Below are 12297 nucleotides of genomic sequence, written 5' to 3'. Positions count from 1 at the left end.
CGTCAAGTACTTCCAACGACCGGCGATACGAGTGATGACAAACGAAGCTGGCTGACGAATTACCTTACGCCGAGATGCACCGTAGCACAAAGCTAATCTCTTAGCAATCGATCTGTCTGGACGTGTATGTAGTATACTAGTACGAACGAGCACCTCTAGCCGGAATCTCAACTTGATCTAGCTAGCTCACGTAGATAGCACAACACACAGAATCGATTGTTTGATGGCCGCAGGCTCCTGTCGAGCCTGTTGACTTTGTATTGATTTTCTCACGGTACAAGTTACAAGCTGGGGCTACACGGGTATATATTAGCTACCTAGCCAATACTGATCCTATTTGGTGTCGTGTCTAACTCTAAACCTACACGGACACATATATGCACTTGTTGCAATCGTACACATATGGAACTCCCCCCCCCCCCCCCCCCCCCCCCCTAAATACGTCGTTACGTTACGGCTCCGACGCCGATCCTTCTTCGTATCTTCAAGAACTTCTCTCGATCCAAAGCCTTGGTTAGGATGTCCGTCAGCTGATCATTGGTTAGAAAAGTCGTAGACTCACTCTCAACATTGAGCACCACTGATTCTGGATCTCGATTTCTGAGATCATCGTGTCACTCTGCTTCACTCGAAGTCGATGTCATCACTTTCTGCTTTTGTGATAGCCAGTTTATTATGCTTCCACCAAGGAAATATGTCACTCCCGAAGAACTCTTACGATCGTTGATAATTCCGTCCTTGTCACTAACATTGTAGCCGAGTAGTTTCACCATCTCCTTCTTGCTCAGCTCAAGACGAGGTTCCATTGAAGCATCAATTGGATTGCAATATTTCATGCCAATATTTTCAAGCCCCTTCCTTGTGTATGCCTCCTGACATACTGCGATCCCCTCTTCCCTTTGTTGTACCTCGATCCCGAGATAGTAACTCAAAAGACCAAGATCATCCATCTTGAAAAGCTTCTTCATTTGTAGCTTGAATTTTGCAATCACCTCTTCATCTGTTCCGGTTATCAACAGGTCATCGGTCGCATCACCGTCGCCGGAAAGTACTCGGTGTCGGGACTGGGCCAACAGCTAAGGGGGTGTTGGGTTGCCTGCATCCAAATTAGCCCCTTGTATCTGTCGCTAAACTCAGCCTGGCTAGGCCGATACATTATGCAGTGTTTGGTAGCACACATTCCATGTAGTAACATTGTACCCCAATATGGTCAGCTTACCATCTACCACCCCAACCAATGATCTCAATGTGCATGTTGCATACGATCAAAGTGATCACAAGATAAAAGCAACATCATAATGATGATGAACTGGTCAAAGTTCTTCGACCCGCACAACTGACATGCACCCTTGCCTACTTCATGCTTTCTCTTCTCTTTGACCACCAACTTTGAGTAATCATCATGTGCCTCCTGCCTGGTCTTAAACCCTTTGTAGCAGTTGTTTTTTAACTGTTCACTTATTCATGGCATGTCTTACATGAACCGTAGACTCCTTGAACCCTCCCCGAGTACACAACACACCACTTCATCAAGCAAAACATAAAAGCAAAGTGCCACACAACATTTTTAGAAGGGATAGAGAGGATTTGGTGGAATAGTTGATGTATTGCTTGAGCCTCGTGAGCATATATCTAGGAGTACATGATCATCTTGGAGTACAAGTCAAACTAAAACAAACCGTAGTCCATCATATCTTTCCTAAACAATCATGATACTCAACACCCCCCCACAGTCACAACGGTAGCGACATAGACGGTGAGACTGAAGAAGAATCGAAACGTAAGCCGACGGACATCCCCCTCCCCTGTCGAACAGTTCGAATGCATCGCGGAAGTCGTGGCTGGAGTAGAAACCGATGATGTTGCTCAAGCAAGGCGGTAGCCCTTTGTGCCGTTGTCGATGTTGCCGAGATTATAGGGAGATGTAGCCATGGCCAAGGTAGCCGTGCGAGGGACGTCGTGGTTGATGTCGAGTCGGGGTGGCCGATGTCGAGGTAGTCGCCGTGGAGCCGCGGGCGCAGCGGAGGCGCCGAGTTAGTCATGGGCGCAATGGTGTCGAACTACGGGTGCACCGGGAAGAAGACGTTGTTGATGAGGCGTCGTGCCGGGTTGCCAGCCCGGGGAGACATCGTGGACGGAGGCACACATTGGTGTTGCCAGCACCGGGCATGCGTAGACGGACGAAGTCGATGTTGACAATGCGCCACTCCAGACTTGCCAGGCCTAGGAGCACATCGGGGACAAAGGCACGCGTCGGTATTGCCAGCACCGAGCATGCGTAGACGGGGACCAGCAAAATTTGTACGCCATGTCGGAAGAGTCTGAGGGGCCAACGGAGAAGGAGACTCGACGATGGTTGTGGCGCCAATCGGCGTGGCATCAATGTCACCAACGGTGGTCCGAGTAGATGAAGTGTCGGGTAAGATGACGGCGACGCTGGTGACGGGCTATTGCTTGATGAAGATGAAGGGGTGGACGGGTGGCGACGACGCTACAGGGGTAGCAACGGCGGCGGCCAAAGAAGAGCGGCGGAAGCTATGTTAGGAGCGCGGCGGCGGTACTCGAAGTAGGCGAAGAACCTGACTGCGTGACGATGACCGACATGGACGATGGTGTTCCCGTGGCAAGGGAGGTGGCGCGGCGCACACCACAAGAAGTCGACGCACAGGGACGGCGAAGTCGACCGCGGGCCACGACGCTACAACCCGAAGGGCGACACAGCGGTAGCAGGCGGATCGGGGCGACGGAGGGAAGGGGCGGGAGGGGGGCACGAACCGCGGCGCTACAACCAGAAGGAGTGGCGCATCGGCAGAGCACGAGTCAATGCAACCACAGGGACGACCTCGGGCGGCGGCATGGATCGCGTGCCACGCTCGCTACGACCCGATGGGGCGACGCAGCGGCAACGCGAGGGTCGGTGCGGCCTGGAGCGGACACCCTCAGGGCGGCAGTGGACTGTGGGTCGTGGCGGCATCCAAGCTAATGCCCGCGGCGACGAACAGCGTAGGACGACGTGCAGACGAATGCATTAGCGGCGAAGTGCGGGGAGCCAACACAGCGCCGGCGCCCGGGCAACGACGCCCAAGTGGCCAACGCAACAGCGGCACCCGATCGGCCAGGCCCGAAGCGGCGAAACCAACGTCGTGCAGACGAGGCCGTACATACATGGCGGAGGCGGGAGGTGGTGCAGGAGCCCCAGTCGGATCAGGGCGGCGATGGCCGGCATAGAGCGACGGGCAGGCAAAGGCGCAAATGGCGGCCATGACGTGTCGCCGCGTCGCGCGAGGCCGTCGGGTTGGAGAAGAGGCCGAGTGTCGTGCCGGTGTTGGAGTAGAGGTGCTTGGTCGGCGGCGGCGGCGGGTGACGCAAACCGATATTAGATCGGAAAACCAAATAGAAAACACTGATCAAAGCGACCGGCGAAAGAGAGAAAACCCGGATCAAGGATCGAGAAAAAAGACTCTTTAGGGCATCCGGTCGACATGACCGTCGGACGAACCCTAGGTACGGGCGGCGCGGCCCCCGCGGTGGTCATGGAGGCCAACCGCCTAGGGGGCGGCGCGGAGAAGAAACGGCGGGTGGCGGGTAGGGTTGGATCGGTTAGGCTGATACCATGTTAGAAGGGATGGAGAGGGTTTGGTGGAATTTTTGATGTATTGCTTGAGCCTCGTGAGCATATATCTAGGGGTACATGATCATCTTGAAGTACAAAGCTAGAAAAAATCTTAATCTATCCTATCTTTCCTAAACAATCATGATACTCAACAAGCATGTTGATAGCTTGCAAGAGCACATGATCTAGTTGTAGCCTTTTCAAAGTAGTAATATCGATCTCAAAGGGAGCACATATTTTTTATTGTCTTGATTCCTTGTAGAGATTTGTTATAATGTGTCTACAAGTTAATTACGATCCAAAGCAAAGCGAATACAAAGGTTTCTAAAATATTGTTGGTGAAATAGTAAAAAAAAAGGTGCAAGATTAAAGTAGAAGTAGAGAGTAAAATTCGACTTTTGGATCAATAGGTCCCACTCGTATGTATCTAACTAGATTAGGATCGCCCCTTGGCACGAGTCCCAACGTTTTGATCAAGCAGGTAATGCCAAGATGGAAGGCAAATTATTAATGTGATACTGTCGCTCCAATATACTCCCTCTGTAATAACTTAATGTATAAGGAGCTTTTTGGTATAAAAAAGGTCTTATAAGATACAGAGGTTTGTAGCTTCCATAATTTCATCTGAATCTCTTAAATAGAAAGAACCACACATACATTTGCTCATTATGTTCCAATCAATAAGGTGTTAATTGGAAGGACTGGCTAAGAATAAGCCACTTAAGAAAAAGTGGCCCTTTCATGCCTGATCATAAGAAAAATGTACATTAATGGTCATATTATTTTAGCACCCAAAAAACAAAATTTATGAAATTACAGTACTCAGATCCCTAGTTGCCTGATCTCCTTTTCCATTTTGAGAGCAGGAGTAGGAGAGGCCTGGTGCTTGATGTATTGAGCAAATAGTTAACTCAAGTAGTCCACGATTGAGTCTACAGTTCTTCCTTTCTGCTAGTGCTGCATTCCACTGTTTTACAGGCCTTGCAAAATGTTTGGAGGGCTCAGCATACACAATACTCACTCACCTTATATTCCATATTGGCACGCTGATTCTTATCGAACATGTTTCCGTATGCATCGCTTCGTCATCACTAAACATGGTGAGAGAGAGAGAGAGCAGTAAATATTTAAATTGTTGCATTCAAAATAGGCGGTTTCAATACCCAATTGTAGTAAGACAGGACAATGGAGCGCACAGCAGAAGCATCTATGTTCAGGCAGAACATAAGATCGTATCTGAAAGAGAAGAAATGGAGCTCATTTGCATGCTAGCTGATCATTCCAGTAACATGCATTGCCGACTCCATAACTAAAATAGCACTACATTTTTCTACCTTATGATATCTGGCATTAGTACTGTAAAAGAGTAACTACATGCATATGTGTATTTAGAAGCAATATCAATATAGAATGGGTGGAAGAGGGATGTCATAGCTGGTTTGAAGCATAAACATGGTACTACATGAACTATAAGCGAGGCAAGGGGACCAGTAATAAATTGTTGCAGACTGGAAGTAGCATATCATCCCTACTATTTCTAATAGCCTCAAAGTATCAAAGTGTATATTGCTGTTTTTCACATCCAACATATGCAAGTTACCGGCAATATTTTGTGGAAATTATAAGCACGACATCGTGTTAGATCTAAATGGAAATTAAAATTGGCAAGCGAAGTACATCTGTACTATGTTTAATACAATATTTACAATTTTCCAGTAAATTAGCTTTCTTGCCCTGAATTACTCATCCAGTAATCATATCATAATCGTCACTCATTATTATAGGTTTCACTTTTGCTTGCAAAACTCCACAGCATGTCTGTATATGGCAAGGCAATTACGATAGATGCTATCGATGCAGATACATAGTAAAAGATCATGGTGAAGTATAAAGCCCAAAACACATTATCTTTCAAATAAATTTCGAAACATAACAGCTTGCTACTTGAAGGTTACTCATGGCTTAGCTGTGTGGATTTTAGAACGGCGTACCTCAGGTGGAGCATAGGCGGTCGACGTTCCGGCGAAATCAGTAGAACAGGGATAGTGGATGCTTCCCTAGAGGGGCTTGAGTCTGTCTTCTATGTATCAGACCATCTCACAGTAGTATCCTGCACAAAGAGGAATAAGAATTTACCTTTTAGTGAGGGCTTCAATCTTGGAGGTAAATTAAAATATTTAGAGTTCACAAGTGTCTTTCAGTATAAATTCCATGAAAGACTACAGTGCTACTCATTGCATCACTTATCTGAAGAAACATTAAATATCTGATGTGAAAACATTTACTCTTTGGAAGGACATGTTTCCAATACAACCACCGCTAGAGAGAAATTTCTAATTAAGAATAAATCTGACACACTAATTCAGCCAATTCTCTGAGCAGCTTCTGTGAAAATATTTCCACCACATAAATCTAATTTATGTAGCTGAACAATTGAACAAGAAATAGAGAAGGGAGGAACGAGCTGTGGTGAGCTAGCTGTACCTCCTTGAGCTGGCCCCTCCTCTTGGAGAGGACAACGACCGTCCTTCAAGCGGATCTCGATGATGTCGATGGCATACTTCCTGCTGCCAGCACTTCGCCGGCCAAGTGGCACCCCTTCTCCCTGGGAGCGAGCAAACTACATGAAGACAGGAGCAAGGTAGTCCATGGATATCAAATGTGTTGGCCTATGTATGCATGGTGTATGAACCTAGCTAAGGCCCTGTTCAGAATCTAGCCACTCCGCTCCAATCCGCGGAGCTGTGGAGCTCCCTTTGAGCCGCTCCGTGAAAATAAGTTGCAGTACAGTCGAGGGAGCGGAGAGGAACCGAACAGGCTCTAATAATTGTCTTTTCGATATCCATCATGTCAATAAGAAGACCATGGTCTGAAACATAAATAGATGAGCATTACCTGCTTGACATGCTGACAACATATCTCCAGTTCAAAAAAAGGCGGTGTGGATCCAGAGGAAACTTCTGGCCACATCAAAGTCAACACCTTTGGGTGCTGATCCCCTCCTTGGACACTAGTAGAAAACAGGGCTTTGGTCACAGGGCAATATTCACATTAGTCCCGATTCATTGGTCCCGGTTCGTGCGGCCAGGGGCCTGCCGGGCCTCGTGGGGGCATTGGTCCCGGTTCGTCCGGACCCTTTGGTCCCGGTTGGTGGGACAAACCGGGACCAATGGGCCACGCTCCTGGCCCACAGCCCTTTAGTCCTGGTTCATACCACAAACCGGGACTAAAGGGCTGGTCCTAGTTGCGGCCAGTGTTTAGTCCCACATCGCCAACTGAAGGGCGCTCACACCAGTTTATAAGCCCGTCCCTCTCGGCCTTATTGAGCTCCTCTTAATGTGAAAATAGATGCCCTTATACAGGGAATTTGACCTAAATTCATAGTAAATTTCATAGAAATTTATTATGAATTTAGGTTGAATTTTCTCTATAAGCGCATCTATGTTCATTTTTTATATTTATAAAATAAATAAAAATAAATAAACCTTAATAAAATAAAATAAAATAAACTATAGTAACTAAAATAAATAAACCTTAATAAATTAAGTAAAAATAGCAGCATTAAATTAAATAAAAATAGCAGCAGTAAAATAAATAAAAATAAAATAATTAAGGTAAAATACATAAGTAATTAGAAATAAAATAAATAAGTTTTTTGTTGTAAGTAGAAACAAAACAAAACAAATAAAGCAAAAGAGAAAAAAAAACACAGGAAAAAAATTATGCCACCTACTGGGCCACCACGGCCTGAATACGACTAGAAACCCATCCTTGGGCCAGGATTTAGGCCCGCAGAAGGCCCAGTAGGCCCCACAGGCAAAGAGAACGGTTAGGCCCGAAAGCCTGCAGTTGAGAGGAGTTCGAGAGGGTGGGCGCAGCAGCGCTTATAAACCACTCTCGAGCTCTCTCAACTAGCGAGGTGGGACTAAACTTTTGACGCGGGGCAGCACAAGGCCTTTGGTCCCGGTTGGTGCCACCAACCGGGACTAAAGGGGGCATTGGTCCCGGTTCGTGGCACCAACCCTTTAGTCCCGGTTGGTGCCACGAACCGGAACCAATGAGTTGCCTATATATACCCCATCGCCACAGCAGAACACTCCAGAGTGCTCTGTTTTTTCTGACCGGCGAGGGGAGGGCATTTGGGTGCTCTAGCTCACCTCCTATGCACATGAGGTGTTCGATGAAATGTCTGGGCCACACTAGTTAATCTTTCTCCTCTCGAAACTCGACCTCCGAGCTCCATTTCCCCCGAGATTTGTCTAGGTTTACCGGTCCGTCACGTCCCGTCCCCGTCTTCACCGCCGTCGATCGCCCGCGCCGATCTCGTCGCCAGCACCACCGTGGTGAGCCTCTTGTTCTTATCTTCTTTCTGAAAGGAAAAAATTCTTACTTTAGATAGTTACTTGTCTAATTTTGTTACTTTTATTATTTCTTCTTATTACATAGTGCGATGGTTTTGGTATCCGCCCCCGTCGGCCCTCGTCCTGTCTATGATTCGGATGTGGTATATATTATCTTTTTATAACTATTTGGTTCATTTATTGTTTATGACAAATATACCGACCAACGTGACATAGATTTTATTTATCTAGGAGGTGGTTGAACCAGAAATTCTAACCGACCCTATTGTCGAGAGGTTAAATTTAGTTGAAGAAGAAAACAATTACTTGAAGGAAAAAATAAAAAAAATTGAGGAGGAGAAGATGATATTGGAGTTGCATGTTGCGGATGTCGTCGATGATCACAAGATCAAGATGAATGCAATGCGCTTGAAGATTAGAAAGATTAGAAAATATGCCATTCATACCGAGGCTTGGTATCATTATGCCGTTGGATCAATTGTTACCTTGGTTGCGATTATGATCGCATTTGTTTTCGCATTGAAATGTTTTACATAGTTTCAATGTATGGTTTAATTAATTAGATGCTCTGGAGAGCTATATATATGTTTTTAGATGAGAACTATGTATGTACTTTGGTTTTAATGTGATGATGAACTTCTATTAATTTGGTCACTTAATTATCTATTCATGATGTTCTGTAATGGTTTTTGACACACTTAATTATATATAATGCACGCAGATGAACCGGCAATGGATGTACGGTGACAGACACACCTCCGAGTACATTAAGGGCGTGCATGATTTTCTCGAAGTGGCTGAGGCAAACAAGCAGAATGGTTTTATGTGTTGTCCATGCCCTATATGTGGGAATACGAAGTCTTACTCTGACCGGAAAATCCTTCACACCCACCTGCTTTACAAGGATTTCATGCCACACTATAATGTTTGGACGAGGCACGGAGAAATAGGGGTTATGATGGAAGACGGCGAAGAAGAAGAGGACGATGACAACTATGTGCCCCCTGAATACGGTGATGCTGCAACGGGGGAAGCTGCTGAAGATCAAGAGGAACCAGACGATGTGCCCAATGATGCTGCAAGGGGGGAAGCTGCTGAAGATCAAGAGGAACCAGTGCCCGATGATGATGATCTCTGCCGGGTCATAGTCGATGCAAGGACGCAATGCGAAAGTCAAAAGGAGAAGCTGAAGTTCGATCGCATGTTAGAGGATCACAAAAAAGGGTTGCACCCCAATTGCGAAGATGGCAACACAAAGCTCGGTACCGTTCTGGAATTGCTGCAGTGGAAGGCAGAGAATGCTGTGCCTGACAAAGGATTGGAGAAGCTATTGAAAATATTGAAGAAGAAGCTTCCAAAGGATAACGAATTGCCCGACAGTACATACGCAGCAAAGAAGGTCGTATGCCCTCTAGGATTGGAGGTGCAGAAGATACATGCATGCCCTAATGACTGCATCCTCTACCGCGATGCGTACAAGGATCTGAACGCATGCCCGGTATGCAGTGCATTGTGGTATAAGATCAGACGAGATGACCCTGGTGATGTTGACGGCGAGCCCCCCAGGAAGAGGGTTCCTGCGAAGGTGATGTGGTATGCTCCTATAATACCACGGTTGAAACGTCTGTTCAGAAACGAAGAGCATGCCAAGTTGATGCGATGGCACAGTGAGGACCGTAAGAAAGACGGGAAGTTGAGAGCACCCGCTGACGGGTCGCAGTGGAGAAAAATCGAGAGAAAGTACTGGGCTGAGTTTGCAGCTGACCCAAGGAACGTATGGTTTGGTTTAAGCGTGGATGGCATTAATCCTTTCGGGGAGCAGAGCAGCAATCACAGCACCTGGCCCGTGACTCTATGTATGTATAACCTTCCTCCTTGGATGTGCATGAAGCGGAAGTTCATTATGATGCCTGTTCTCATCCAAGGCCCTAAGCAACCCGGCAACGACATTGATGTGTACCTAAGACCATTAGTTGAAGAACTTTTATAGCTGTGGAATGGAAACGGTGTACGTACCTGGGATGAGCACAAACAGGAGGAATTTAACCTGCACGCTTTGCTGTTTGTAACCATCAACGATTGGCCCGCTCTCAGTAACCTTTCAGGACAGACAAACAAGGGATACCACGCATGCACGCACTGTTTAGATGACACTGAAAGTATATACCTGGACAAATGCAGGAAGAATGTGTACTGTAGGGTAACGTAGCAGAAAACAAAAAATTTCTGACCTACGCACCAGCCCAGGACCACTATGGACACTGCATACAAGGTTTGATCTTTTTCGTTACCGACTCGTAGCGCAGCGGGAAGTAGAGTCGATGACGATCGGCGGTGCAGATCCCCGCAGCTAGGATTTACAACCTCCCAACCGCGAGGATGTATACCCTCATCCGACATACGGACAGCCCTCCGGGAGGCGGTCAAACAGTGCCCCGGACGGTGTCACAGACAGCACTTCGGGAGGACCTTCGAAACTCGAACGGTCACTCGGACAGCCCTCCGGGAGGACCCACAGAACTCGGACCGTCACTTGGACAGCCCTTCGGGAGGCACTCTCGAACAGCCCCTCAGGGCACTAAGATCGAAACTACGACCTCTCTACAGAGTTGCACACATACGGTGTCAGCTATCCGGCAGGGCTTCGCCGTCCAGAACTAGTTCCTGCCGGAACCCAGACAGCCTTTCGGCTCTACGAAACTATTTCGCTGGGAGGGAGAGAAGAAGCCAGATCATTGCAATGGCATGTATGTGAGAAGGGATGATCCTTTAGGCAGCCCCCTCCACCCCTATTTATAGGCCAAGCCCAAGGGTGGCTTCTCCAAGAAGCCAAGGGGGGAAATACCAAAAAGGCCCTCAAGGTGGCTTCTCCAAGAAGCCAAGCAAAAAGCACTTTCACTATTCAGGACGACATATTTCAGCGTCCGTTCGAATTGAAAATATTTATGTGGGCTCAGAACATTTCCAGTACCCACTAAAATAATTTTCAACGCGTTCCGAAACAATTTCGGTTTAGTAATTTTCATCTGCGAAAAGCAAACAAGAATGCGTTTTCACTATTCACGAAGACAATTTTTCGCGTCCACTAAATCCAAAAATATTTCTAGGGGTCTTAGAATAATTCCAGTACCCACTAAAATGATTTTGGATTCATTCTGAAACAATTTCAGATTAGTGAATTTCATCTGCGAATAACAGCCAAAGCGGTACCGGCAGCTCCGAAACATTTTCGGTTTTTATTTCTGAAAATTCCAAAAAGTTTCCAGAATGATTCTGGCACCCTCCAAGAATTATTAGGCATGTGCCGAAACCATTTTGACTTAATGGCATACCCCGAAACAACTTTTTTGGTTTCACCGAAACTCATCCCGTGACCTCTCTCTGCGGTACGATTCCGCTGTCCGAAACTTTTCGGTGTCCGAAACTTTTTCGGTGATTTTCTCTCAGACTCCCTGTCTAGTATTCAGCAGATAGATGACCCTTAAGCGTGTGACCCTATAGGTTTGGTGAAGTATAGACATGACCTGGAACCCCTTCCGATCAATGATCAACATCGGAGCCGTGGACACCCATATTGACCCCTATACCCACACGAATAAATATTCGAGTGAACCTCCAGTTGTCGTGTGCTATTCCTGTTGCTTCGCGATATGTTACAAATACCCGAGGTGAGACATGTTGGCATTCCCGTGGATCAACAACTTGTCCACTATGCTAGTTACCTCGTTACCGGTTTTGTTCTCTTTTCTCGTTTCGTGTTCCGGCATCCCCGTGATCAAATCACAAAGTGTCTGGCCAGACGATGATGGACACCGTAACACCGAGAGGGCCCGAGTATATCTCTCCATCGTCGGAGGAGCAAATCCCAATCTCGAGCTATCAAGTTACTTAACATACTTTCCCATGAACCCGTAAGCCGCCGTAATAGCCATCCAGTTACGGATGACGTTTAACAAACCCCAAAGTTCATGAAGCAAGCATGAAGAAACTCGATACTCTCATGGTCTAAGGAATTATGCAAACATTAACTATCTCTGTGTTATAAACCATTAAATTGTGACGAATGTATCTCATAGCATAACATCAATTCGGGTCGATTCAACACAAATGTCCTTCCTGACATTGTGCCCTCAAAGTTGCTTGGCATAGACATGCCCATGATTGGGAAAACATAATCATCATGCAACACTTGAGCTAGTCTTAGAGGCACGACTAGGAATACATTTTATCGTTTATTATTCCACACGTGCATATGGGTTCTCCCCAGAGCCTTTATGGATATACGGGCTCGGGAACCACAGCAGTTATAGCATGGAACATAAA

At 46.6% G+C, this 12297-nt stretch overlaps 1 long non-coding RNA gene across 1 annotated transcript; it reads right to left on the bottom strand.

Annotated features, from left to right (window-relative positions):
* Positions 1–4359: 4359 nt before the first annotated feature.
* LOC120969492 (uncharacterized) lies at positions 4360–6219 on the bottom strand. Its single transcript, XR_005763770.3, has 3 exons — positions 6098–6219; positions 5605–5723; positions 4360–4704 (listed from the first exon to the last, which is right to left on the bottom strand). It is a non-coding gene; the product is annotated as an uncharacterized lncRNA (long non-coding RNA).
* Positions 6220–12297: the final 6078 nt, after the last annotated feature.

Source organism: Aegilops tauschii, chromosome 7, assembly GCF_002575655.3.
Source record: "Aegilops tauschii subsp. strangulata cultivar AL8/78 chromosome 7, Aet v6.0, whole genome shotgun sequence".
NCBI lineage: Eukaryota > Viridiplantae > Streptophyta > Magnoliopsida > Poales > Poaceae > Aegilops > Aegilops tauschii.
Note: the sequence above shows the minus strand (reverse complement) of the source record. Positions and strands in the feature narration are given on the sequence as shown.